The sequence below is a fragment of the Pongo abelii genome, chromosome 8, assembly GCF_028885655.2.
Source record: "Pongo abelii isolate AG06213 chromosome 8, NHGRI_mPonAbe1-v2.0_pri, whole genome shotgun sequence".
NCBI classification, from domain to species: domain Eukaryota; kingdom Metazoa; phylum Chordata; class Mammalia; order Primates; family Hominidae; genus Pongo; species Pongo abelii.
Genome location: NC_071993.2, coordinates 47,732,952 through 47,756,902, shown reverse-complemented (window position 1 = coordinate 47,756,902; position 23,951 = coordinate 47,732,952). Strand labels below are relative to the sequence as shown.

Sequence of the window (23,951 nt, the reverse complement as noted above, 5' to 3'; positions counted from 1 at the left end):
ATGGTTACGATGATTAAATGAGCCAATAATGAAAACAGCATGTCTTGTAATAGAAGCAGCTCACCTTTATTGAGTCCTGTATCATACTTTACATCTACTGCCCTATTCAGTACCCAAAGGCTCCCATCATTTACCAGATGGGCATCGAGCGGCACTGGGACCACCTGCAGACGCTGGACCGGAACCCATGTCTCTGCGGCTTTGGAGCGCCGCCTCTGCAGCGGCCAGCGCGCCTGAGGTGGCGGCTCCTGTCCACGTCATACAATGTAGCTGTTCCGGGAGCCCGCTGCCCAGCCACCACAGGCCTCCTCTGGCCGCCCTTCAAGCAGGTAGCGCAAATGCTATTCCGGGCAGGGGCGCCAGCGCAGACGGCCAACCTCGCCGCCAGGCCGCTCCCACCAGGGGCCCTCCGCGGAGGCAGCTCTGGGGCCAGGAGGCGACTTCCAGGCTGGAGAGCCCGCCTCCCACGCCCTGCCCGCCCGCAAGGGCCTTCCACACACCTGCAGGGGCTCGACCTCTGCTCCCGGCTGGCGCCGAGTCCAGGCCCCGCCCTTTGCGGCCCAGCCGAGACCCGGAGACACCGGAGTCCTCCGCCCACCCTAGGGCGTAAGACAAAAACGCTAACGCCAGAAAGGAGATGGCACTGCACATGTGCAGAACGTTCCCCGAGCCCTAATCCAGAACTACGCTTCCCAGAAGGCCTGGCTGCGACTCCATCTTGGATGACGTTATGAGGCGCGCCCTACTCCAGGGGCCTGAGTGACTGCTGTCGGATTTCCTGGAGCGAGCCCTGGCCCTGCTGAGTGATGGTTGGAGAGCTGCACCGCGCACGTCGGGGCGTGAAGACAGAAGGCCACTGTGAGGTGCTCCAGGGATCACTGATGGGCAGTTTTGTTAAAGTGATTGAACTCCGTGGGTACAGGAGTACGTGGAGTAATGAAGGATAATGCCCTGTAACCGCTTCCTCTTAGGAATGCTAGCTTTCACAATTGTGCAAACCATCCGCGAAACGTAATGAACTACAAAGTATGTATAAGCTAAAACAGAAAACGAGTATACCACTTCCCAAAAACAAAAGCGCTTAATGTTAGCTGTACATCCTTCTCATGAATTTACACAAATTTTAACCTAATATAATACAATATCTTGACTATCATTTCACTAAGGAATATATATAGTCGTCCCTCCTTATCCCGGGGGTCCATATCTATGGATTCAACTAAGCTCCGATTGAAAATACTTAAAAGTGATCTGGGCGGGGATGGCTTGTGCCTGTGATCTCAGCCACTTGGGAGGATCACTGGAGGCCCAGAGTTGGAGAGCAGCCTGTGCAAAATAGTGAGACCTTCTCTAAAAAAAGAAACGACTTAAAATATTATATCTTACTGAGCATGTACAAACTTTTCCCTTTGTCTTTGTACCCTAAACAATACAGTAAAACTATTCACATAGTATTTACATTGTGTTAGGTTTACAATTAATCTAGACATAATTTAAAGTATACGGGAGGAGGTGTTTAGGTTATGCAAATACCAGATTATTTTCTACCAGAGACTTGAACATCCCTGGATTTGAGTAATCCAGGGAGGTCCTGGAATTAATCCCCCCGCGGATACAGAGGGAGGACTCGGCTGTATATGTAAAACAAATTATATATTTCCTGGTCAATAACTTTATTACATTAAAACATGTAGAATCATCTAGAAAAAATATGTATATATAGTCATGTGTATAAACACATATATATACATATAAAAATATGCACACATAATACATACACACCACTTTTCTGGATGGGAGGTATTGAGGAAATAATTGAAAATAAAGCCTCTTGCCAACCCAGAAAATCCTCTCCACAGATGGAAGAACAAAACAGTTACATTATTGAATAAACATTAAACCAGACTGCGATGTGCGTCATAGGCAACCCACTGATGAGTTTATGAAGACAGGAAGAACTATCATTTTTTGTATTAGCCTATTTGATACAATGCATTCCATTTTCTCAAGGTAAAAGGCAACTTGTACTCAAGTAAGATGACTGTACAACACCATTTGCTATGCATAATTCATCTGAAATTCACCTGATAATTAGGGTAGCCATCAGTGTTAGTTAATTGCCGTTATGCAAATGAAAAGTAAAGTTTCTGGTATCTCTATGACATGCAAGTAGTTAATAGGTAGGCAGGAGCCTGGGAGTTTACCACAGAGGCAAGGAGATGGGGTGCAATCTTCCTTGATGCTTACATTTCAAAGACATGACCCAAGGCCATTAAAAAAGACCTTCGTGTGTTGTTAAACTAGCAAGAAGCTTATTTGCTTTTTAAAAAAGTTTTGCTAAAACTCACAGAGACAGAGAAAGGATTTACAATTACAAGTTTTCTTAAGGAAATGCTGTAAGAAAACAGAGGAGGAAAGGTCTTTTTTCCTTTTTGCAAGAAGGAAAATTCAGTTTTGTTTTGTTTTGTTTTGTTTGTTTTTCTTTGAGACAGAGTCTCGCTCTGTCGCCCAGGCTCGGATGCAGTGGCGTGATCTCGGCTCACTGCAACCTCTGCCTCCCAGGTTCAAGCAATTCTCTGCCTCAGCCTCCTGCGTAGCTGGGATTACAGGCGCCCACCACCACACCCGGCTAATTTTCTTGTATTTTTAGTAGAGATGGGATTTCACCATCTTGGCCAGGCTGGTCTTGAACTCCTGACTTCGTGATCCACCCACCTCAGCCTCCCAAAGTGCTGGGATTACAGGTGTGAGTCACTGCACCTGGCCCAAATTTTTATGTTTATATTTACCCTTACAGAAAACTATAAAATTTAACACAATTTCAATCAAAATTTAAATAAAAAATCTTAATGGGGAGCTTAATTTTGTTTTACTTGATAAAATAATTTTTAACTTCCTCAGGACACGACCTCAGGGAATAGCAAGGAACTGAGGACTAAACTCTGATTTTTTTATCTTACCCAAATTTCTATCTAAGGGATCTGAGGAGTTATGCCCTACAAACCATAAATTCACATCAGATGGGTTTTACTTAACCCTATGTAGTGTAACTTACTTTCCAACCTGACTCTGGCATAACATTACGAGACAAGGAAGAAAATAAAAATATTTTACCCCAAAAACATGTTTCTTTGTCACATTTTGAAATGGTCCTGCAAGCCGTCCTTTGTGGGGGAAAATTCGCATCTCTAAATAATCTCTATTAACATAGCGAGACCTTTTCCTTCTAGGCCCTTCCAATTCTGAATAGATTGACTGAGAGTCTAGCACCTTTTAAAAGGGTCTGAATAGGAAACATTTGTCATCTCTTGTTTCTAAGGTCGGCCACTATGAGATTTCAAAAGAACCTTGGTCTCCACAATCTTTTATCTTAACCTGAACTTTTCCTTTCTATTGATCCCAGATCCTTAGACAAAAACTCAACCAATTGTCAACCAGAAAATCGTTAAATTTACCTATACCTGGAAGCACTCCCACCTTTCAAGTTGTCCTGCCTTTCTGGAACAAACCAATGTATTCCTTAAATGTATTTGATTGATGTCTCATGCCTTCCTACAATGTATAAAACCAAGCTGCACCCCCAACCACCTTGGGCAAACGTTCTCAGGACCTCCTGAGGGCTGTGTCACAGGCCATGGTCACTCACATTTGGCTCAGAATAAATCTCTCTAAATATTTTACAGAGTTGACTTTTTTCATCGACAGAACTTTTTTTGAAAATGCAAATTTAAAAGGTAATTTGAGGCTGGGCACAGTAGCTCATGCCTGTAATCCCAGCACTTTGGGAGGCCAAGGTGGGCGGATCACGAGGTCAAGAGATCAAGAACAACCTGGCCAACATGGTGAAACCCCGTCTCTACTAAAAATACAAATATTAGCTGGGTGTGGTGGTGTGTGCCTGTAGTCCTAGCTACTCGGGAGGCTGATGCAGGAGAATCACTTGAACCTGGGAGGCAGAGGTTACAGTGGGCTGAGATAGCACCACTGCACTCCAGCCTGATGACACAGTGAGTCTCTGTCTCAAAAAATAAAAAGTAATTTAAGTTTGGTGCTAGTTTTGAAAAAGCACAGAAAGATCCAAATATACATGAGAATTTAGTATATGTTAAAATTTTCATTGAAAACAAAATAGTGTGTGTATATATATATATATATATATATATATATATATATATATATATATATAAACTTTTTTCTTTTCTTTCTAATTTGGTCTTAAGGTCTCTCTCTCCTGAGGGTGGCTATAAACTATCCCTGTGGGGCTCCTGGGATTTGGTGTCATGGATATTTGGTGTGCCATATGTTAAAAGTTTCATTTCAAATTTACTAAAAGTCCACCCTTAATTTTTTTTTATTATACTTTAAGTTTTAGGGTACATGTGCACAACATGCAGGTTAGTTACATATGTATACTTGTGCCATGTTGGTGTGCTGCACCCAGTAACTCATCATTTAACATTAGGTATATCTCCAAATGCTATCCCTCCCCCCTCCCCCACCCCACAACAGGCCCCGGAGTGTGATGTTTCCCTTCTTGTGTCCATGTGTTCTCACTGTTGAATTCCCACCTATGGGTGAGAACATACGGTGTTTGGTTTTTTGTCCTTGACATAGTTTGCTGAGAATGATGGTTTCCAGCTTCATCCATGTCCCTACAAAGGACATGAACTCATCATTTTTTATGGCTGCATAGTATTCCGTGGTGTATATGTGCCACATTTTCTTAATCCAATCTATCATTGTTGGACATCTGGGTTGGTTCCAAGTCTTTGCTATTGTCAATAGTGCCACAATAAACACACGTGTGCATGTGTCTTTATAGCAGCATGATTTATAATCCTATGGGTATATACCCAGTAATGGGATGGCTGGGTCAAATGGTATTTCTAGTTCTAGATCCCTGAGGAATCATCACACTGACTTCCACAATGGTTGAACTAGTTTACAGTCCCACCAACAGTGTAAAAGTGTTCCTGTTTCTCCACATCCTCTCCAGCACCTGTTGTTTCCTGACTTTTTAATGATTGCCATTCTAACTGGTGTGAAATGGTATCTCATTGTGGTTTTCGTTTGCATTTCTCTGATGGCCAGTGATGGTGAGCATTTTTTCATGTGTCTTTTGGCTGCATAAATTTCTTCTTTTGAGAAGTGTCTGTTCATATCCTTCGCCCACTTTTTGATAGGGTTGTTTGTTTTTTTCTTGTACATTTGTTTGAGTTCATTGTAGATTCGCAATATTAGCCCTTTGTCAGATGAGTACAGTGCAAAAATATTCTCCCATTCTGTAGGTTGCCTGTTCACTCTGGTGGTAGTTTCTTTTGCTGTGCAGAAGGTCTTTAGTTTAATTAGATCCCATTTGTCAATTTTGGCTTTTGTTGCCATTGCTTTGGTGTTTTAGACAGGAAGTCCTTGCCCATGCCTATGTCCTGAATGGTATTGCCTAGGTTTTCTTCTAGGGTTTTTATGGTCTTAGGTCTAACATTTAAGTCTTTAGTCCATCTTGAATTAATTTTTATATAAGGTGTAGGGAAGGGATCTAGTTTCAAATTTCTACATATGGCTAGCCAGTTTTCCCAGAACCATTTATTAAATAGGGAATCCTTTCTCCGTTTCTTGTTTTTGTCAGGTTTGTCAAAGATCAGATAGTTGTAGATATGTGGCATTATTTCTGAGGGCTCTGTTCTGTTCCATTGATCTATATCTCTGTTTTGGTACCAGTACCATGCTGTTTTGGTTACTGTAGCCTTGTGGTGTAGTTTGAAGTCAGGTAGCATTATGCCTCCAGCTTTGTTCTTTTCACCTAGGATTGACTTGGCAATGCGGGATCTTTTTGGTTCCATATGAAATTTAAAGTAGTTTTTTCCTATTCTGTGAAGAAAGTCATTGGTAGGTTGATGGGGATGGCATTGAATCTATAAATTACCTTGGGCAGTATGGCCATTTTCACAATATTGATTCTTCCTACCCATGAGCATGGAATGTTCCTCCATTTGTTTGTATCCTCTTTTATTTTATTGAGCAGTGGTTTGTAGTTCTCCTTGAAGAGGTCCTTCACATCCCTTGTAAGTTGGATTCCTAGGTATTTTATTCTCTTTGAAGCAATTGTGAATGGGAGTTCACTCATGACTTGGCTCTCTGTTTGTCCATTATTGGTGTATAAGAATGCTTGTGATTTTTGCACATTGATTTTGTATCCTGAGACCTTGCTGAAGTTGCCTATCAGCTTAAGGAGATTTTGGGCAGAGATGATGGGGTTTTCTAGATATACAATCATGTCATCTGCAAACAGGGACAATTTGACTTCCTCTTTTCCTAGTTGAATACCCTTTATTTCCTTGTCCTGCCTAATTGCCCTGGCCAGAACTTCTAACACTATGTTGAATAGGAGTGGTGAGAGAGGGCATCCCTGTCTTGTGCCAGTTTTCAAAGGGAATGCTTCCAGTTTTTGCCCATTCAGTATGATATTGGCTGTGGGTTTGTGATAGATAGCTCTTATTATTTTGAGATATCATCAATACCTAATTTATTGAGAGTTTTTAGCATGAAGAGTTGTTGAATTTTGTCAAAGGCCTTTTCTGCATCTATTGAGATAATCATATGGTTTTTGTCATTGGTTCTGTTTATATGCTGGATTATGTTTATTGATTTGCATATGTTGAACCAGCCTTGCATCCCAGGGACGAAGCCCACTTGATCACGGTGGATAAGCTTTTTGATGTGCTGCTGGATTCGGTTTGCCAGTATCTTGTTGAGGATTTTTGCATCAATGTTCATCAGGTATATTGGTCTAAAATTCTCTCTTTGTTGTGTCTCCACCAGGCTTTGGTATCAGGATGATGCTGGCCTCATAAAATGAGTTAGGGAGAATTCCCTCTTTTTCTATTGATTGGAATAGTTTCAGAAGGAATGGTACCAGCTCAGCTCCTCCTTTTACCTCTGGTGGAATTCGGTTGTAAATCCGTCTGGTCCTGGACTTTTTTTGGTTGGTAAGCTCTTAATTATTGCCTCAATTTCAGAGCCTGTTTTTGGTCTATTCAGAGATTCAACTTCTTCCTGGTTTAGTCTTGGGAGCCACCCTTAATTTTTAGAAGTCAGTAAGTTCCAAGAGAAGTAGCAATTTGTGGTCACTGGTGAAGGCTTCACACAAGGTGAATTTTTACCTTGGGTTTCTCAACAGCATAAGGAATAAAACTGTTCTTTTGAAATGAAGAAGAGAACCACCTAGGAGACTACCACCCTGACCTGAGGACTTCACTAGGGATTCAGGAAAGAAGACACAGAAAGAAAGCAATCCTCAAGGTATTATATCTGAGTGATTTATTTTTGACTTAAAAATTTTTTTATTGAAGTAAAAAAAAATACAAAAGTATGCAATGGCATGTGTATCACTGTATAATTGATAAATGAATGATGAAGAGAGGTGAACACAACCACATAAACACCAAAGAGTCAAAAGACAATATTACCAGTGCCTGAAGTCTCCCTGAAAGACCCATTCTCTATTATTACTCTCCCTCTCAAAAGTAGCCCCATCCTGATTTCTATTTTTTCTTTTTTTTTTTGGGACAGAGTTTCTCTCTTGTTGCCCAGGCTGGAGTGCAATAGCACAATCTCAGCTCACCGCAACTTCTGCCTCCTTGGTTCAAGCGATTCTCCTGCTTCAGCCTCCTGAGTAGCTGGGATTACAGGCATGTGCCACCATGCCCGGCTAATTTTTTATATTTTTAGTAGAGACGGGGTTTCACCATGTTGGCCAGGCTGGTCTGGAACTCCTGACCTCAGATGATCCACCCACCTCGGCCTCCAAAAATGCTGAGATTACAGGCATGAGCCACCACGCCTGGCCCCCATCCTCACTTCTAACAATAAGGACAAGTTTTGCAATTGATTATTGCAATTTCTTTTACTCATTTATTTTGAGGTAATCTTATTTTTTAATTTTTTTTGAGACAGAGTCTCATTCTATTGCCCAGGCCGGTGCAGTGGTGCAGGATCAGCTCACTGCAACCTCCGTCTCCCAGATTCAAGCTATTCTGTGCCTCAGCCTCCCAAGTAGCTGGGATTACAGGTGTGTGCCACCATACCCAGCTAACGTTTTCTATTTTTAGTAGAGTTGGGGTTTCACCATGTTGGCCAGGCTGCTCTCAAAATCCTGACTTCAGGTGATCCATCCGCCTCCACCTCCCAAAGTGCTGGGATTACGGGTGTGAGCCACTGTGCCTGGCCTGAAGTAATCTTTAACTTTGAAAATAAATTGCAAAATAGGATAAAGAATTCTCATATAGGCCAGGCTGTTCTCGATCTCCTGACCTTGTGATCCACCCGTCTCGGCCTCCCAAAGTGCTGAGATTACAGGCATGAGCCACCGTGCCCAGCCTTCAATTAAGACTTTTATAGATAATTGTTTATCTGATTCAAGATCCAATTCAAAAACTGTTTCTGGGCCAGACATGGTGGCTCATGCCTATAATCCAAGCACTTTGGGAGGCGGGTGGATCACTTGAGGTCAGGAGTTTGAGACCAGCCTGGCCAACATGGTGAAACCCCATCTCTATGAAAAATACAAAAACTACCTGGGTGTGGTGGCCCACGTCTGTAGTCCCAGCTACTCAGGAGGCTGAGACCAGAGAATCGCTTGAACCCAGGAGGCAGAGGTTGGAATGAGGTGAGATCACGTGACTGCACACCAGCCTGGGCAATAGAGGGAGACTCTGTCTAAACAAACAAACCAAAACAAAACCAGTTTCTGGCCAAAGTAGAGTAACAGGGACTGGATTTACCCTCCTGCCTAAAACAACTGAAGAAACCAGATAAAATATATGAAACAATGGTTTCAAGTCACTGGATATCAGGCAATGAGCACAGTGACCCATGAAACATGAAATAAGTAAGCTCTACATTTGCCAGAGCTTACTGCCTTAGAAGAGTTTCCAGGCTGTGGCACAAGGAGGAGGATCCCAGGTTGAGCATGGTAGACTCCTTGAATTGAGGAGACGCAGCTGAGAGTCCAGAGAGACCAAGGCAGCTAGAGTTTGCAGGACAAATTACCAAGGAAGAGAGCTGCACAGAGAGACAGGTCTGGTGATCTTCAGAAAGTCCCCTTGATAACTCAGCAGAGTGCTGTCTGGAACATGCGTATGAGGAAACCACCTGAGGCTGGGGAATCATCCAAAAAGACTGAGGAGAATAGAGCCCCATGATGCTGGGAAAAGCACCTGCTGTCACCAGCCAGGGTGAAAAAATCACGATTCATGAGCATTGGGTAGAGTACTCAGAATGGTCTTGTCTCAGCAACAAAGAATAGTTAGCCTTAGAATAAACACTATGAATCTTAAAAGCAAGACCCAACACTATCAATTAACTGCACCCCAGAAGAAGCATCAAGACTATTTAGAGAAATACAAAAGTATTTTATGGGGCTAAAAGCATCATAAAATTCATAATATCTGCTAATCTCAAAGATTAGCAGGCTTGGCAGGAGCAGTGTCTCATGGCTGTAATCTCAGCACTTTGGGAGGCCGAGGTGGGCAGATCACGTGAGTTCAGGAGGTCGAGACCAGCCTGGCCAGCATGGTGAAACTCTGTCTCTACTAAAAATACAAAAATTAGCTGTGCATGGTGGCGGGCACCTGTAGTCCCAGCTACTTGGGAGGCTGAGGCAGGAGAATCACTTGAACCCGGGAGGCGGACACATGGTGGTGAGCCGAGATTGTACCGCTACACTCCAGCCTGGGCAAGAAGAGCAAAACTGCGTCTCAAAAAAAAGAAAAGAAAAGAAACATTTGAACATACAAAGTACCGTGTGTCATATATGTTATCTTCTCTTTCCTATTACATATTAATGTGTACAAACATTGTTACAGAACTCTCCTTTCAGCAGATAAGCCAAATAATGTTTAATAAAACCAGAATTTACTTAAAATATGCAAATATCAGGCACATAATTGTTTATAAAGCATATGTGAATTAATTTTCAAAAGTGACCTTGAACACTGGTACTTATTACATTGTGCAGATTAAAAGCATGTTATTTGAAGAAATTTATACTTGTGATATGTTTAAATGATGTGCCTATTTCAATTTGTCTGAATCCCAGATTGGATATAAACCAAGAACATTCTGCATTTGTATTTATTGTGATGGAATGCCATATTTTCCTTCCTAGGAGTATGCACCACAGTGTAGTTTTCCCAGACAGGCTATTCTGTCTCTGCCAATTATTATTTGTGTGACCTATGTGGTGGTTTAATCTTTCTATACCTCAGTTATCTCAGCTGCAGAGTGAAGATAATATTGCCTATCTCACAGATACTGAACAGTTTGACATGGAATTTTCTGTTATTAGAGATTAAGGCATTTAAGTTCAGAATTTAAATATCAGAAATAAAATTGGTGGTCATTCCATTATATGAAAGAAGTTTCTTCTTCTTGTGTTAGTATGAGATTCCTTTTTATTTATATTTTTATTTTATTTATTTATTTATTTGAGATGGAGTCTCACTTAGTTGCCCAGGTTGGAGTACAGTGGTGTGATCTTGGCTCACTGCAACCTCTGCCCCCCATGTTCAAGTGATTCTCCTGCCTCAGCCTCCCAAATAGTTGAGACTATAGGCACACACCAACACATCCTGCTAATTTTTGTATTTTTACTAGAGAAGGGGTTTCACCATGTTGGGTAGGCTGGTCTTGAACTCCTGACCTCAAGTGATCCACCTGCCTCAGTCTCCCAATGTGCTGGGATTACAGGCATGAGCCACCATGCCTGGCCAAGATTCTTTTTAGAATTTGCATTTTTTTTTCAGGTTTTTCTTCTATTTAAAACATATGAAACAACTGTGTTTAATTTAAATAGAATACTCTTTCTTTTTGAAAAAATAGAATACTCTCTTGAACCCTGTCTGTTATTACTTGATTAAATATGGTGTGAACTAAGAAGCTGACTTTGTTTTCTTCTAAATGAATAGCCAGTTGATCTTTCACTGTTAAATTCATTCGCTATTATGTCATGGATTTGAAATTTCTTTTTTATTATATACAAAATTATCCTTTGGAGTGGCTATTGCATTTGTAGGCTCTGCATTACTTTTCACAGTACTCTACTGCTGGTGCTTAACCCAGATGGGCCAGCCACAGGACCTCACCCTCCTAGTCTCACACTGAAGATTTCATTGATTAGTATTTGATTAAGTTGAACCACTGAGAGCTTATCCTAAGATTTTCATAATGGAGGTGTTTATTTTCCAATTACTTGGTGACTGGAATGCATTTTCAGTAAGAGAAAAAATGTGTGGAAATGTAGGAAAGCAAAGAGAAGCATGGTGGTGAACAGGTTCAAGCATTGTTTGAGCTGCTGATTCTACAGCTCAAAGACCCACACCATACCTCTGCTGTGACTTCATCATGAAGCCAATAAATACCAATATCTGGCTAGGCATGAGTGGCTCACACCTCAAATCCCAGTGCTTTGGGAGGATTGCTTGAAGCCAGGAATTGGAGACCAACCTGGGCAACATAATGAGACCCCGTCTCTGAAAAAAATAAAAGAAAATTAGCTGTGTGCCGTGATGTACATCTGTCATCCTATCTGTTTGTGAGATTGAGGTGGCAGGCTGCTTGAGTCCACACGTTCAAGGTTACAGTGAGCTGTGATCACACCACTACACTCCAGCCTGGGTGACAGAGCAGGACTCTGTCTCTAAATACTTAATGCATACGTACATATCACTATTTTCCATGTATCATCATCTGTTCTGAGTTCTGCTGCAATCAATTATTCATTGATACAGTGCTAAACATATTTTAATTACTGTGACTTTATTTATTTAGTTAGTTATTTTTTGAGATGGAGTTTTGCTCTTGTTGTCCAGGCTGGAGTGCAATGGCGTGATCTCGGCTCACTGCAAACTCCACCTCCCGGGTTCAAGCGATTCTCCTGCCTCAGCCTCCCGAGTAGCTGGGATTACACGCCCGGCTATTTTTGTATTTTTAGTAGAGATGGGTTTTCACCATGTTGGCCACGCTGGTCTCAAACTTTTGACCTCAGGTGATCCAACCGCCTCGGCCTCCCAAAGTGCTGGGATTATAGGTGTGAGCCACTGCACCCAGCTGATTTTAATATTTTTTAATATATTGTAGAATGTATTAGAATTCTTAGAATCTATTTGAAACCCACCTCTTCTTTCAGGGATGGAATTTTTGAGAGCTGAGATCAGCAAGATCATGCAACTGCACTCCAGCCCGGCCAACAGAGGGAGAAATAAAGTTGGCTGGGCGCAGTGGCTCATGCCTGTAATCCCAGCACTTTGGGGTTTTAGTGCTTTGGGATATTAAGATTTGGATTCAATTTTCATTCAATTGGATAGAACAAGCTTGCTAGAGCCATTCCATGAAGACCAGGAGACAGAGCCAGTGGCTAGGGGCTTGAGCTGCAATTGCCCGTCCCCATCTCCTCTCTCCCACTGTTCACCCCACCCCACATTGCCTTCTGAAGAGGGCTCTCTGGGCCATGGTCATGAGTGCCATCTTTTGCCGCCTGGGTCTCCTTCCTCCTTCTTATCAAATCACTGTCTTTTTTTTTTTTTTTTTTTTGAGACAAGTGTCTCGCTCTGTCACTAGGGCGGGAGTGCAGTGGCGCAATGTTGGCTCACTGCAGCCTTTGCCTCTGGGCCTCAAGCCATCTGCCTGCCTCAGCCTCCTGAGTAGCTGGGACTACAGCTACTCGTGCACCGTCATGCATAATTTTTTTACTACATGCACCGTCATGCCTAATTTTTTTTTTTTTGAGACAGGGTCTCACTTTGTCACCCAGGCTGGAGTGCAGTGACATGATCTCAGCTCACTGCAAGCTCCCCCTCCCAGGTTGAAGTGATCCTTCTAGCTCAGCCTCCTTAGTAGCTACAGGCATGTGCCATCATTGTGCCTGGCTAATTTTTGTATTATTTAATAGAGACAGGGTTTTACCATCTTGGACAGGCTGGTCTTGAACTCCTGACCTCAAGTGATCCTCCTACCTCAGCCTCCCAAAGTGCTGGGATTACAGGCATGAGCCACCATGCCTGGCCAATTTTTTTTTTTTTTTTTAGTATTTAGTGGAGACGGAGTCTCACTATGTTGCCCAGGCTGGTCTTGAAGTCCTGGGCTCAAGTGATCCTCCTTCCTCAGCCTCCCAAAGCGCTGGGATTACAGACACAAGTCACTGTACCTAGCCAAGTCTCTGTCTTTCAGCAAACAGAAGTCTCATTTGGACTCCCAGGAGGAGTCAGACTTTCTGTCTACTCTCCCAAAATTGTCCAACCCACCCTATTTGTTGTTGTTGTTTTTGTTGTCCTGTTTTGTCTTGTTTCAGGATTTTAGCAGCCTGAGGCCATGGTTTTTAGTTTCTGTCTCTAGTGATAAGTGGAAAAGAGGGATGAGGAATGGGCTTTGCTGTCCCAACCAGAAACAGAAACTAAGAACCCATGACTCTATTCTCTCCCTTGGACACCCATACTAAAGCATCTTCAGTGCACTGTGGCAGGGTGGCAGGGTGGCTGCGGCTGCCGTAAGAAAGCACTGCAGCCTGGGCAGCAAAGACAATGGAAATCTATGGTCTTATGTGGGGGCTGGAAGGCCAAGATCAAGGAGCAGGTTGGTTTCTCTGAGGCCTTTCCTTGGTCTGTAGATAGCCATCTTTTCCCCTTGTCTGTCTCATGGTCATCCCGGTGTGTGTGTCAGTGTTCTAATCTCTTCTTTTTATAAAGACACCAGTCACATTGGATTATGACCCCCTTTTAACTTAATTACATCTTCCAAGGTCTTGTCTCAAAATGTCAGATTCTGAGGTACTGGGTGTTAGGGCTTCAACATGGGAATTTTGAAGGGGATGCAGTTCAACCCATCACAGAGGGAGGGGATCTGTGCACAGAGGTTATCACACTGCTGTGTGTGGGAAACTTTGGCTTGATGATTTGATCCTTGCCAAACCCCTCTTGCTTGCCTGGCTCACTGGCTGACTGAATTCTAACCAACCACCTGCCCAGCTCTCACCAACATAGCCTTAAAATCTAGACCACCTACAGACTTCACTGAGCACCTGCATAATAACTAAGTGGCTAAATGACTACCATCGACTCTTTCTCTGGCTTTAGGATCAGGATGGACAGCAGGAGGCAATGTGCACCTAACCCAGATGGAAGGGAATGGCCCAGGGTGACCAGCTGGCTCTCTTTATCAAGCTCAGGCTCCTCAAGTCCTCACTTGGAAGAACAGTCACAGACTCCATATGCAGATAAGCAGGAAACTGACATCTTTGTCTTCAGCAGTTGTTGAGCTGGTGCCTGCTAAGGAGATGCAGGAAGTTAATGAACTTCACTGAATGAGCAAAATTGTGTCGCTGCTTGAGTAAGTTCATGTTTCTGAAGAGACAGCTCATAGCACACATCAGATCCTTAACCTGTGCCCCCTTTTCCCAAAAGAGTCACTTTCCAAAGGAGATTCAAATTCTGACCTATCCACAAACCTCACTTCCATTATTTTGAAAGTGAGAGGGTAGATTTGCTCTCAGAGCTCCATCTGGAGTCCTGTGCTCTATGCACCCTTGGGTGTCATCAGGGCCATGACTGTGTGGTAGCTTCCAGAGAGAAGTCCAAGGGAATCTGCCCACTTGCCTGGGGACTTCCTTGGCACAGAGTGATGGACCCTTGTCTCCCAGCACAGAGAGGGGCACTGGACTAAGGTGTAAGTCCCAGGGTTCTGAAGGGAGCAAATCACAGAAAGATAACTTGTATCTGGGAAGTTCCAGTGCCACACCCACTCCAGAACTTCCCTGGGAACTTGGACATGCTAAGTGAGCCCAGCTGGAAAGGACAGAATGATGAGGGGAGTATATTTAAAAAGCTGGAGTTTAAAGCTTGACACTGTTCCCTTAAGTTCTTCTGGTTGTTTTTTACCTCTGCTTATCATCTCTGGAGCTTCCTCTTGGTGCAACTCCCTCCCCTGCAGACTCAGTCCTGCAAATGCCAGCTCCATTTCCTTTATTTTTATTTTTATTTTATATTTTGAGACAGAGTCTCTCTCTGTCACCCAGGCTGGAGTGCAGTGGTGCAATCTCAGCTCACTGCAACCTCTGCCTCCCAGGCTCAAGTAATTCTCCTGCTCAGCCTCCAGAGTAGCTGGGATTATAGGCACATGCCACTACCACCCGTCTAATTTTTGTATTTTTAGTAGAGATAGGGTTTCACCATGTTGGCCAGGCTGGTCTTAAATGCCTGACCTCAAGCGATCCACTCCCCTCGGCATCCCAAAATGTTGGGATTACAGGCGTGAGCCACCACACCTGGCCCCAGCTTCATTTCCTTTAACCAGGGAGAGTGCTGGGCTCTGCCTGGGGCTCCCCTCCCCATGCCACTGCCTAGAAGGTCTCAAGCTGTAAGCTGGGGCAGTCGGGGGCTCACCTCACTTGATCCCTGTCTCTCTGGAATGCTGTCCTTCAACTGCCTGGTGTCCATGGTGTGGTGCACCACCATTTCCTATATTTTGACTGCTGTTAGTTCTTTCAGATAGGAGGATAAATTTGGTTCCTGTTACTCCATCTTGGCTAAAAGTGTAAATCCCACAGCCATTTATATATTCCAGAAAATAAGAGAAGCAAAGGCATGATCATTGTATTTTACTGTATTGTACCACTGTCCACACTGAACCTGTTGCTCCCACCACCAACATGTTCAGGAGTTAGCCTTTGTGGCTGTTCTGAGGCTGCCATAGTCCCCTAGTCTTTCCAGTCCCTCTTCTGAGGCTGCAAGTCCTCTGGGGCTCTACCACTATGTTGTGGGAGTAAGGCATATTGCAGCAGCCAGCAAGCCCCTTTTTCTCAGGGGGAATAGGTATGAAGGAGATCCTGGTAAGAGGGGCTGCTTCTCCTGGAATTAAAGGGCCCTCTGGGGATGAGACCTGCAGTTCTTTTATTTAAGGGAGTTGGGAGGCAATGGTTGCTACCCACCTTTCAGACTCTGGACCTGTCATTAACAACTTTGTTCTTAGCATCCCACCTTTCAAAGTCATACCCCAGCTGGATGAAGGGTTATAACCTCAAGCATATTCTAAGAATTTCATCACCAAGTCATCCCTTTTTCCTCCTACAAGGAACTCAAGATCTCCAAGCAGCAGGGAGGGGGTTCAGGATATATATTCAGGTTGTTACAGCTCAAAACACTGATGTAGATGTGGCTGGCACCAACGTGGCTCTAGGACATACTCCAGGTGACAGAAAAGATGGCCAATGAATTAAGGATCCCAAATGGAGTCACAGATGGGAGTGGGGCCAGGGTTTGTGGGAATTGGATTCCAGGTCTCTGCATGGCTATTTGGATTAGCCTTCACATCTTGGGAGGTTGTCCCTGTGGAGCAACGAATGGGGCCTCCTTAGGGAACTGGGGTGCTAGTTCTAGTTTGTCAGCAAGTGCTCTGTGATCTTACTTTGCTTTTCTGGGCTCAGATTCCTCCTATGCACAATAATGAGGATTAATATTTGTGATGATTAATTTTATGTGTTAACTTAGTCATAGGGTGCCCAGATATTCTGGATGTGTCTGTAAGGGAGTTTCTGAATGAGATTAACATTTAAACCAGTAGACTGGCAGAATGGCTACTATTAAAAAGTCAAGGCTGGTCTGAAGGTACTGAGTTATCTCAATTGATTGTTCCCAGTCAGTTATAGACTGAACTCCTTGTTCTAATCTTTCTCCCCTTCTCACTACTACACTTGACTAGTCTTAAAAAAAAAAAAAAAAAAAAGTTAAAAACAACGGATGCTGGCATGGATGCAGAGAAAAGGGAACACTTATACACTGTTGGTGGGAGTATAAACCTCTACAGAACAGTGTGGAGGTTTCTCAAAGAACTAAAAATAGAACCAGCAATCCTAGTACTGGGTATCTACCCAAAGGAAAAGAAGACATTACATAGAAAAGACTGCCAGGCGCGGTGGCTCATGCCTGTAATCCCAGCACTTTGGGATGCCAAGATGGGCGGATCACAAGGTCAGGAGTTTGAGGCCAGCCTGGCCAACATGGTGAAACCCTGTCTCTACCAAAAAAATATAAAAATTAGGCCAGGTGTGGTGGCTCACGCCTGTAATCCCAGCACTTTGAGAGGCCAAGACAGGTGGATCACGAGGTCAGGAGATAGAGACCATCCTGACTAACACGGCGAAACCCCATCTCTACTAAAAAAAAAAAAACTAGCCAGGCATGGTGGCAGGTGCCTGTAGTCCCAGCTACTCGGGAGGCTAAGGCAGGAAAATGGCATGAACCCGGGAGGCGGAGCTTGCAGTGAGCCAAGATCATGCCACTGCACTCCAGCCTGGGTGACAGAGCAAGACTCCATCTCAAAAAAAAATAATAATAATAAAATTAGCCAGGCATGGTGGCATGCAACTGTAATCCCAGCTACTTGGGAGGCTGAGGCAGGAGAAGTGCTTGAACCCTGGAGGCAGAGGTTGCAGTGAGCTGAGATAGCGCCACTGCACTCCAGCCTGGGTGACAGAGCAAGACTCTATCTCACAAAAAAAAAAAAAAAAGATATGTGTAGCTCATGCATATTATCCCAGCACTTTGAGAGGCTGAAGCGAGCAGATCCCTTGAGTCCAGCAGTTCACGACCAGCCTGGGTAACATGGCAAAACCCTATCTCTACAAAAAATACAAAAATTAGCCAAGTGTGATGGCATGTGTCTGTAGTCCCAACTACTTGGTAGACTGAGGCAGAAGGATCCCTTGAGCCCGGGAGGTTGAGGCTGCAGTGAGCCAGGAATGCACTGCTGCACTCCAGCCTGGGTGACAGAGTAAGACCCTGTCTCAAAAAAAAAAAAAAAAACCCCAGCATTTATATATTCTAGCAGCACTATTCATATCAAAATCATGGAACCAAGCTAAGTGTCCATCAACAGTTGACTGGATAAATAAAATATGGTACATATACACAATGGAATACTACCCAGCCTTTAAAAAGAATGAAATCATGTCCTTTGCAGCAACATGGATGGAGCTGGAGGCCATTATCATAAGCAGAGTAACTCAGAAACAGAAAACCAAATACTGCATGTTCACACTTATAAGTGGGAGCTAAACAATAGGTACACATTGACACAAAGATGGAAATAATAGACAACTGTGGACTCCAAAAGGGGAGAGGGTGGGAAGGGGGTGAGGGCTCAGTATTTGGATAATGTTGACTGTTTAGGTAATGGGTACACTAGAAGTCCAATCCCCACTAGTTCACAATATGCCCATGTAGCAAACATGCACATGTACCCCCAAATCTAAAATCAAACAAAATTAAAAACATAAGAAGTTCAATTATGCTAAAAATAACTCACCCCCTAAAGAAAAACAGCAAAAGCCCCCAATAAAACAGGAGAAAACAAAACTGGTAGGCTGAGTAGACTGTCTTCCTGATGTGAGTGGGGCTCATCTGGTCAGTTGAAGGATTGAATAAAACAAGCCTTCTTACTGACACATTAGCTTTTTCCTGCCTTTGGACTTGAACTGAAACATCTGCTCTTCCTGGGTCTCAAGCCTGCAGGCCTTCAGCCTGGAACTACAAAATTGGCTCTCCTGGGTCCCCAAACATGGACTCATCATCCTTCAGATCTTGAGAGTTGTCAACCTCCATAATTGCATGATTGCATAAGCCAATTCCTTATAATAAATCTCTCCCATATATATATATACACACATACATAAATATATACACACACATATATGCAAGTGTACAAACACACATGCACACACACACACTTAGTTTCTCTGGAGAACTCTGATATAATACTTAAAGCACATTTAATGAGGAATTAAAATATTCCAGGTAGGCCTTGGGCTAGGAGCTCCTACATTTTATTTTCAGAACCCTGGGTGGTAGAGTAGATTGAACCAGTTCGAAGATGGCAAGAGTGAAAACAAGAGAGGGGAAGTTCCCATGCCATATAGAAAGAACCATGTTAGGTTGTCCCCTCTCCTGCTCTCCCAAATGTGAGTGTATGTATCAGGTTTGTGTTGTCTATTTTTTAAAATTATTAATTTACACTGTCACAAGTAATAGTAAAATGCATTGACCAGCATTCCCAGTGTAGCCTCTTCCACAAAGGTAATGACTGCTATCAGTTTCGTGAGGCTCTTTTCAACTTTTACCTTGTATTTTATCCATTATACATGAGCCTATAGAAAACATATATTCTCTCATATTTTATAAGAATTTAAATTGTCATACTTTAAGGGAATTCTAAATCATGTTTATAAATAAATTCTCATGCTCAAAAGTTGAAATAGTTCAATTCCCTCAAAATTTTTGAAAGAGTCTTAGGAATTACAGAATTTCACAGTGTCAACAGTGGCTTGTGACCCATGTTTATGTGAAAGCTAAGTGGTTGTGCCCTTAATTTCATTTATGTCAAGGGCCTACAAATAAAGCATAGGCTTGTCTTATGTGCTTTGGAATCTTTTTTGGGTGAGCTAATGAAGCATTGTGTTTTAATATCATTCTATTTTTTTTTTTTTGAGACAGAGTTTTGCTGTTGTTGCCTAGGCTAGAGTACGATGGTGCGATCATGGCTCACTGCAACCTCTGCCTCCCGGGTTTAAGTGATTCTCCTGCCTCAGCCTCCCAAGTAGCTGGGATTATAGGCATGCGCCACCACACCTGGCTCATTTTGTATTTTAGTAGAGATAGGGTTTCTCCATGTTGGTCAGGCTGGTCTTGAACTCCCAACCTCAGGTGATCCAACCACCTCAGCCTCCCAAAGTGCTGGGATTACAGGTGTAAGCCACCATGCTCAGCCTAATTTTTATTTTTTTGAAGCAGAGTTTTGCTGTGTTGCCCAGGTTAGAGTGCAGTGGTGCACATCTCTGCTCACTGCAGCCTCTGCCTCCCAGGTTCAAGCAATTCTCCCACCTCAGCTGCCTGAGTAGCTGGAATTCGAGGCACCTGCGATGATGCCCAGTTAATTTTTGTATTTTTAGTAGAGATGGGGTTTCACCATGTTGGCCAGGTTTGTCTCAAACACCTGACCCCAAGTGGTCTGCCCACCTCGGCCTCCCACAGTGCTCAGATTACAGGCATGAGCCACCGCACCTGGCCTAATTTTTTAATTTTATAATGATGACTGTAGGAAGGATAACAGATTAAGGAATTTCCTCCTTCCTGTCTGCAGCATGCTCTTGTTAATCTCACCCCAGAAATAGCCCTTTACTTTATCCATTAGTTCTAGTCTCTGGCTTCTGCTTTTAAAAAAGCATTTGGGCTGGGTGCAGTGGCTCATGCCTGTAATCCCAGCACTTTGGGAGGCCAAGGTGGGCGGATCACGAGGTCAGGAGATCGAGGCCATGCTGGCCAACATGGTGAAACCTTGTCTCTACTAAAAATACAAAAATTAGCTGGGCATGGCAATGCTTGCCTCTAATCCCTGCTACTCCGGAGGCTGAGGCAGGAGATTCACTTGAACCTGAGAGGTGGCATTGTGGGACAATCAGAGATGGGAGAGACCGAATAGAGTTCAGGAAAGCCTTTATTAAGGTGACCATCTGGCTCAAGGAGAACTAGCATCAAGGAAATTCTGAGCCCCAGAAGAAAGCAGCCACATTTTAAGCAATCAGTGGCCGGGAGCTACATGATGTAAGAAGTGTACTTACAGAAGCGAGAACAAACGTAGTTGATCAGTCTTTTACACTTATCTATACTACATGTTCCACATCCTTGGGAAACTATGTTTCTGTAACATGCATATCAACCTTGTAACTTTGCAGCTGTGCTGGGGAGGTGAAGCAGGAACTCACTAAGCCTCAAGGAATATGAAACTGGTGAGTACAGATAAGGCTTGCTGAGCACAGAAGGAAAAACAGGCAGTTAGTATTCTTCTCTAACTTGGACTATGGGGTGGGGAGGGGGGCTACACTACACTTAGTTTTTGAGGGAAAAAGTAAAAATTTCTTGATCTTTGATTATACTTGTAAAATTCATGAATTCCTTCTTCATCCCCCACCTTTGGTGCTCACCATAAATGTAGATTAATAAAGAGCACCACAATCATTTATCTCTTCCTGTGTAGGCTTATATTCTTCCTGGGGGACAAGTTGATATTTTTGTAATGCCATTATTTTGGTGGTAGTTGTTTGGTCCACTATTGCTTCCATAGTAGACTGGATGCTTCTGATGAGGAGAGGTAAAAGACAAGGCAGTATTAGACATCTTCCTACTATAGCTATAAAACCAGTTATCAAGGTTTTAAAGCCTCCAAACCATGAGAACCATCCTCTAAAATATGAGTTTGGGCTCCACCCAGACCAAGTCTAGACTGGGACATGGGCTAACTTCCATATTCTAGCAGTAATTTCCATAACAGCTCTTCCATTACCATAGATTTGTAAGCAACAGTTGGTCACAGACTCCTCCTTCTGAGGCTAGGAGGTGGTCTAATGCTAGCCTATTTTGGTATGTAGCATCTCTCATTTGAGTGGCCTGTATGGCTAACAGATCCAAGGCTCAGGCTGTTTCATTGACTATGATTTCTAGTACTGCTTGTAATCTTATAATTTGGTTTAACATGTAAATAGGGGTGCGGTAGCCCCATGATCTGTCTTGGGCCCATGTAGCTGGCCCATAGTATTTGATAATTCTTTCAGGAAGCCATTCTTTATCTTTCCAGCTACCTATCTCAGTGTCCTTCTTTATGTTTGTGATTATCTTTTCTACAGTACTTTTCTGAGTAAAGACATTTCTTTTGGTCTTTTTTTCTTTCTTCATTATAGACTGGGTAACTAAAATCTTCCCCTTGTTTCAGTGGGAGCAAGAAGAAGGACGGCCTTATTGTCTCTAAAACACAGGCTCCGGTCCACTTCTCGGGCAATAGTTAATAGGCTTTTGTCCCATAGATCCAATGTAGTCCTGTCGGTGCTTTCCAAACATTTGGAGCATCTAGTTGATACTACAACTGATTTAGCCCTGGAAACTGAGAGAGAGAGTTAAAATATGGTAGAGAAATTGTCTATAAAGCTTCTCCACTGTGTCTTGTTCTTAGACTCTTCAAAATATTGCTGACCTAAACAAGTCATATCTCCTACTTGAGTTTGAAAGTCTTTTCCCCGTTGTGCTATGCAATATCTTCCAATGATAGGGGTTTTTAATAGCCAGACACGTGGGTTTCAATTAAACCTTGTAACAAATTCTGGTATGGTAAAGTTATCTCGTGGTATTAGTTCTCTAGCCTCCCAGGGCTGTTGGTCACCTACACTGGTACCTCCACATACATAACATGAGATGACTCCAAGATTAGTAGCAATACTTTCAGCTAGCTGAGTGAATAGGTTCTTGGCTGACATTGGTGGAATCTGAACTTTTGGCTCCTTGGGGTTAAAATGTTTATTGAAGGATTTGAAAAATCTGAACTGTGACATTGGACTGACTTGAGCTTTAGCTCACTGTGTCTTTTTAATAATGATTAACAGAACACCCAGATTTGCTCCTTCTCGAGCACAGCTTAGCTCTCCTTGGTGTTATTTAGTCCAAAAAGGCATGTTTGGCTTTAATATGGTTAGATTAAGGGGGTTGCATATTTTAGTCACACAACCAATCTTTGCTTCTTGGCTGGTTAGCAGAGCTGCTCTCCCTGCATAAAGGCATTGGCTGAACTCATGTGTGGTCCATTGAATGTTACAATCAGGACATTCTTCTTCTGGTTTTCCTGTTATGATCTTAGCGCCTTGCTGCTGAGTCTTTCTTGTCCTAAGTTCTTGCAGGCTACTCCTAGATAGTTTAGGTTGCTGAGGTGTGCAGCCTGACAGGCATCAAAATATATGGAAACAGATCCTTTATGTAAATAAGGGAATACCTGTGTTTTGCTTACGAGTTTCCCAGTTCTAACATCTTTAGGATTGGCCTATGAGAGTAATAAAGGTTTCCCTATTTTAATTTCAAACCAGAAGTCATAGGGTAGGAGGCCTGAATTATAACATACTTGAGGTTGCCTATTTCCTGGGTTACAGATGGAGTAGCTGGTTTGATTATAAACACATGTCCCCAGGGGAGTTCCTGTACACTCATAATAAGTTTGATATAACAGGGTTTTAGTTATACCTTTACCAGACCAACTTTCTATCATACAATGATGACAGTTATCTTGATTTCCTCCCATGCCTGTTAACATTATTGTCATTAGTGCAATTAAGTTTATACTATGCACGGGCATCCTCCCGGGCAACAAGTTTGATAGCAATTGCAAAGATAGCATGACAGCAAGACAATCAGTATAAGCAATAGTATAACTACACTTGCAAATTCAATCTACATTTACTTATCTAGTGCTGGCTTCCTCAGGCTTTGGCCATGCATAGGCTAGTCAGCTTATGGTTATGTGACTAGAGCAGGGCTTGACTTTTCCTTAAGCTTCAGCCATGCGTAGACTAGTCACCTTCCAGCTGTGTGACTACAGCAGGGCTTGACGTTTCCTTAAGCTTCAGCTGTGCATTGACAGACCAGCTTCTGGTGTGATCGGAACAGGGTGGTCATCTTTTCCTGCTGTGCCTTGGTTCCTCTGCAAGATCAGTTGAGTTGGATGATCTGGATCTTGCTGACTCGTCCACTGGTCTCGAACTGAGGCTGCAGGTTTCAGTTGGCTGTGATGGATCTAAGGTGTAATACCTGAAACTTTAACAGCAGTAGGGGTAGACATGGTCACAATATGGGGGCCATCCCATAAGGGTCCGAGGGTGGTAGGATTCCAGCATTTAACCCATACAGAGTCCCCAGGTTGAAAGGGATGTATTGCATCTGTAAGGCTAACAGGTATTCTTTCTCTTACCCACCCTTGTACTTCTTGCATTACCTCACGCAATGCCTGCATTTGTCTTCTTAGGGTCAGTTCTCCAATTTCCTTTAAATCTCCTTTTACTTGAGATATAAGTGGGGGTGGTGGGTCATACACTATCT

At 43.1% G+C, this 23,951-nt stretch overlaps 1 long non-coding RNA gene across 2 annotated transcripts; it reads left to right on the top strand.

Annotated features, from left to right (window-relative positions):
* The first annotated feature begins 285 nt into the window (after positions 1 to 285).
* Positions 286 to 20,854, top strand: LOC129048436 (uncharacterized). 2 transcript variants are annotated; one of them, XR_008510778.2, is made up of 4 exons: positions 563 to 1,026; positions 7,178 to 7,299; positions 14,127 to 14,379; positions 20,774 to 20,854. It is a non-coding gene; the product is annotated as an uncharacterized LOC129048436 (long non-coding RNA). The 2 variants fall into 2 exon arrangements; XR_010141504.1 differs by lacking the exon at positions 20,774 to 20,854 and having other exon boundaries at positions 286 to 1,026; positions 14,127 to 14,494.
* The last annotated feature ends 3,097 nt before the right edge of the window (positions 20,855 to 23,951 follow it).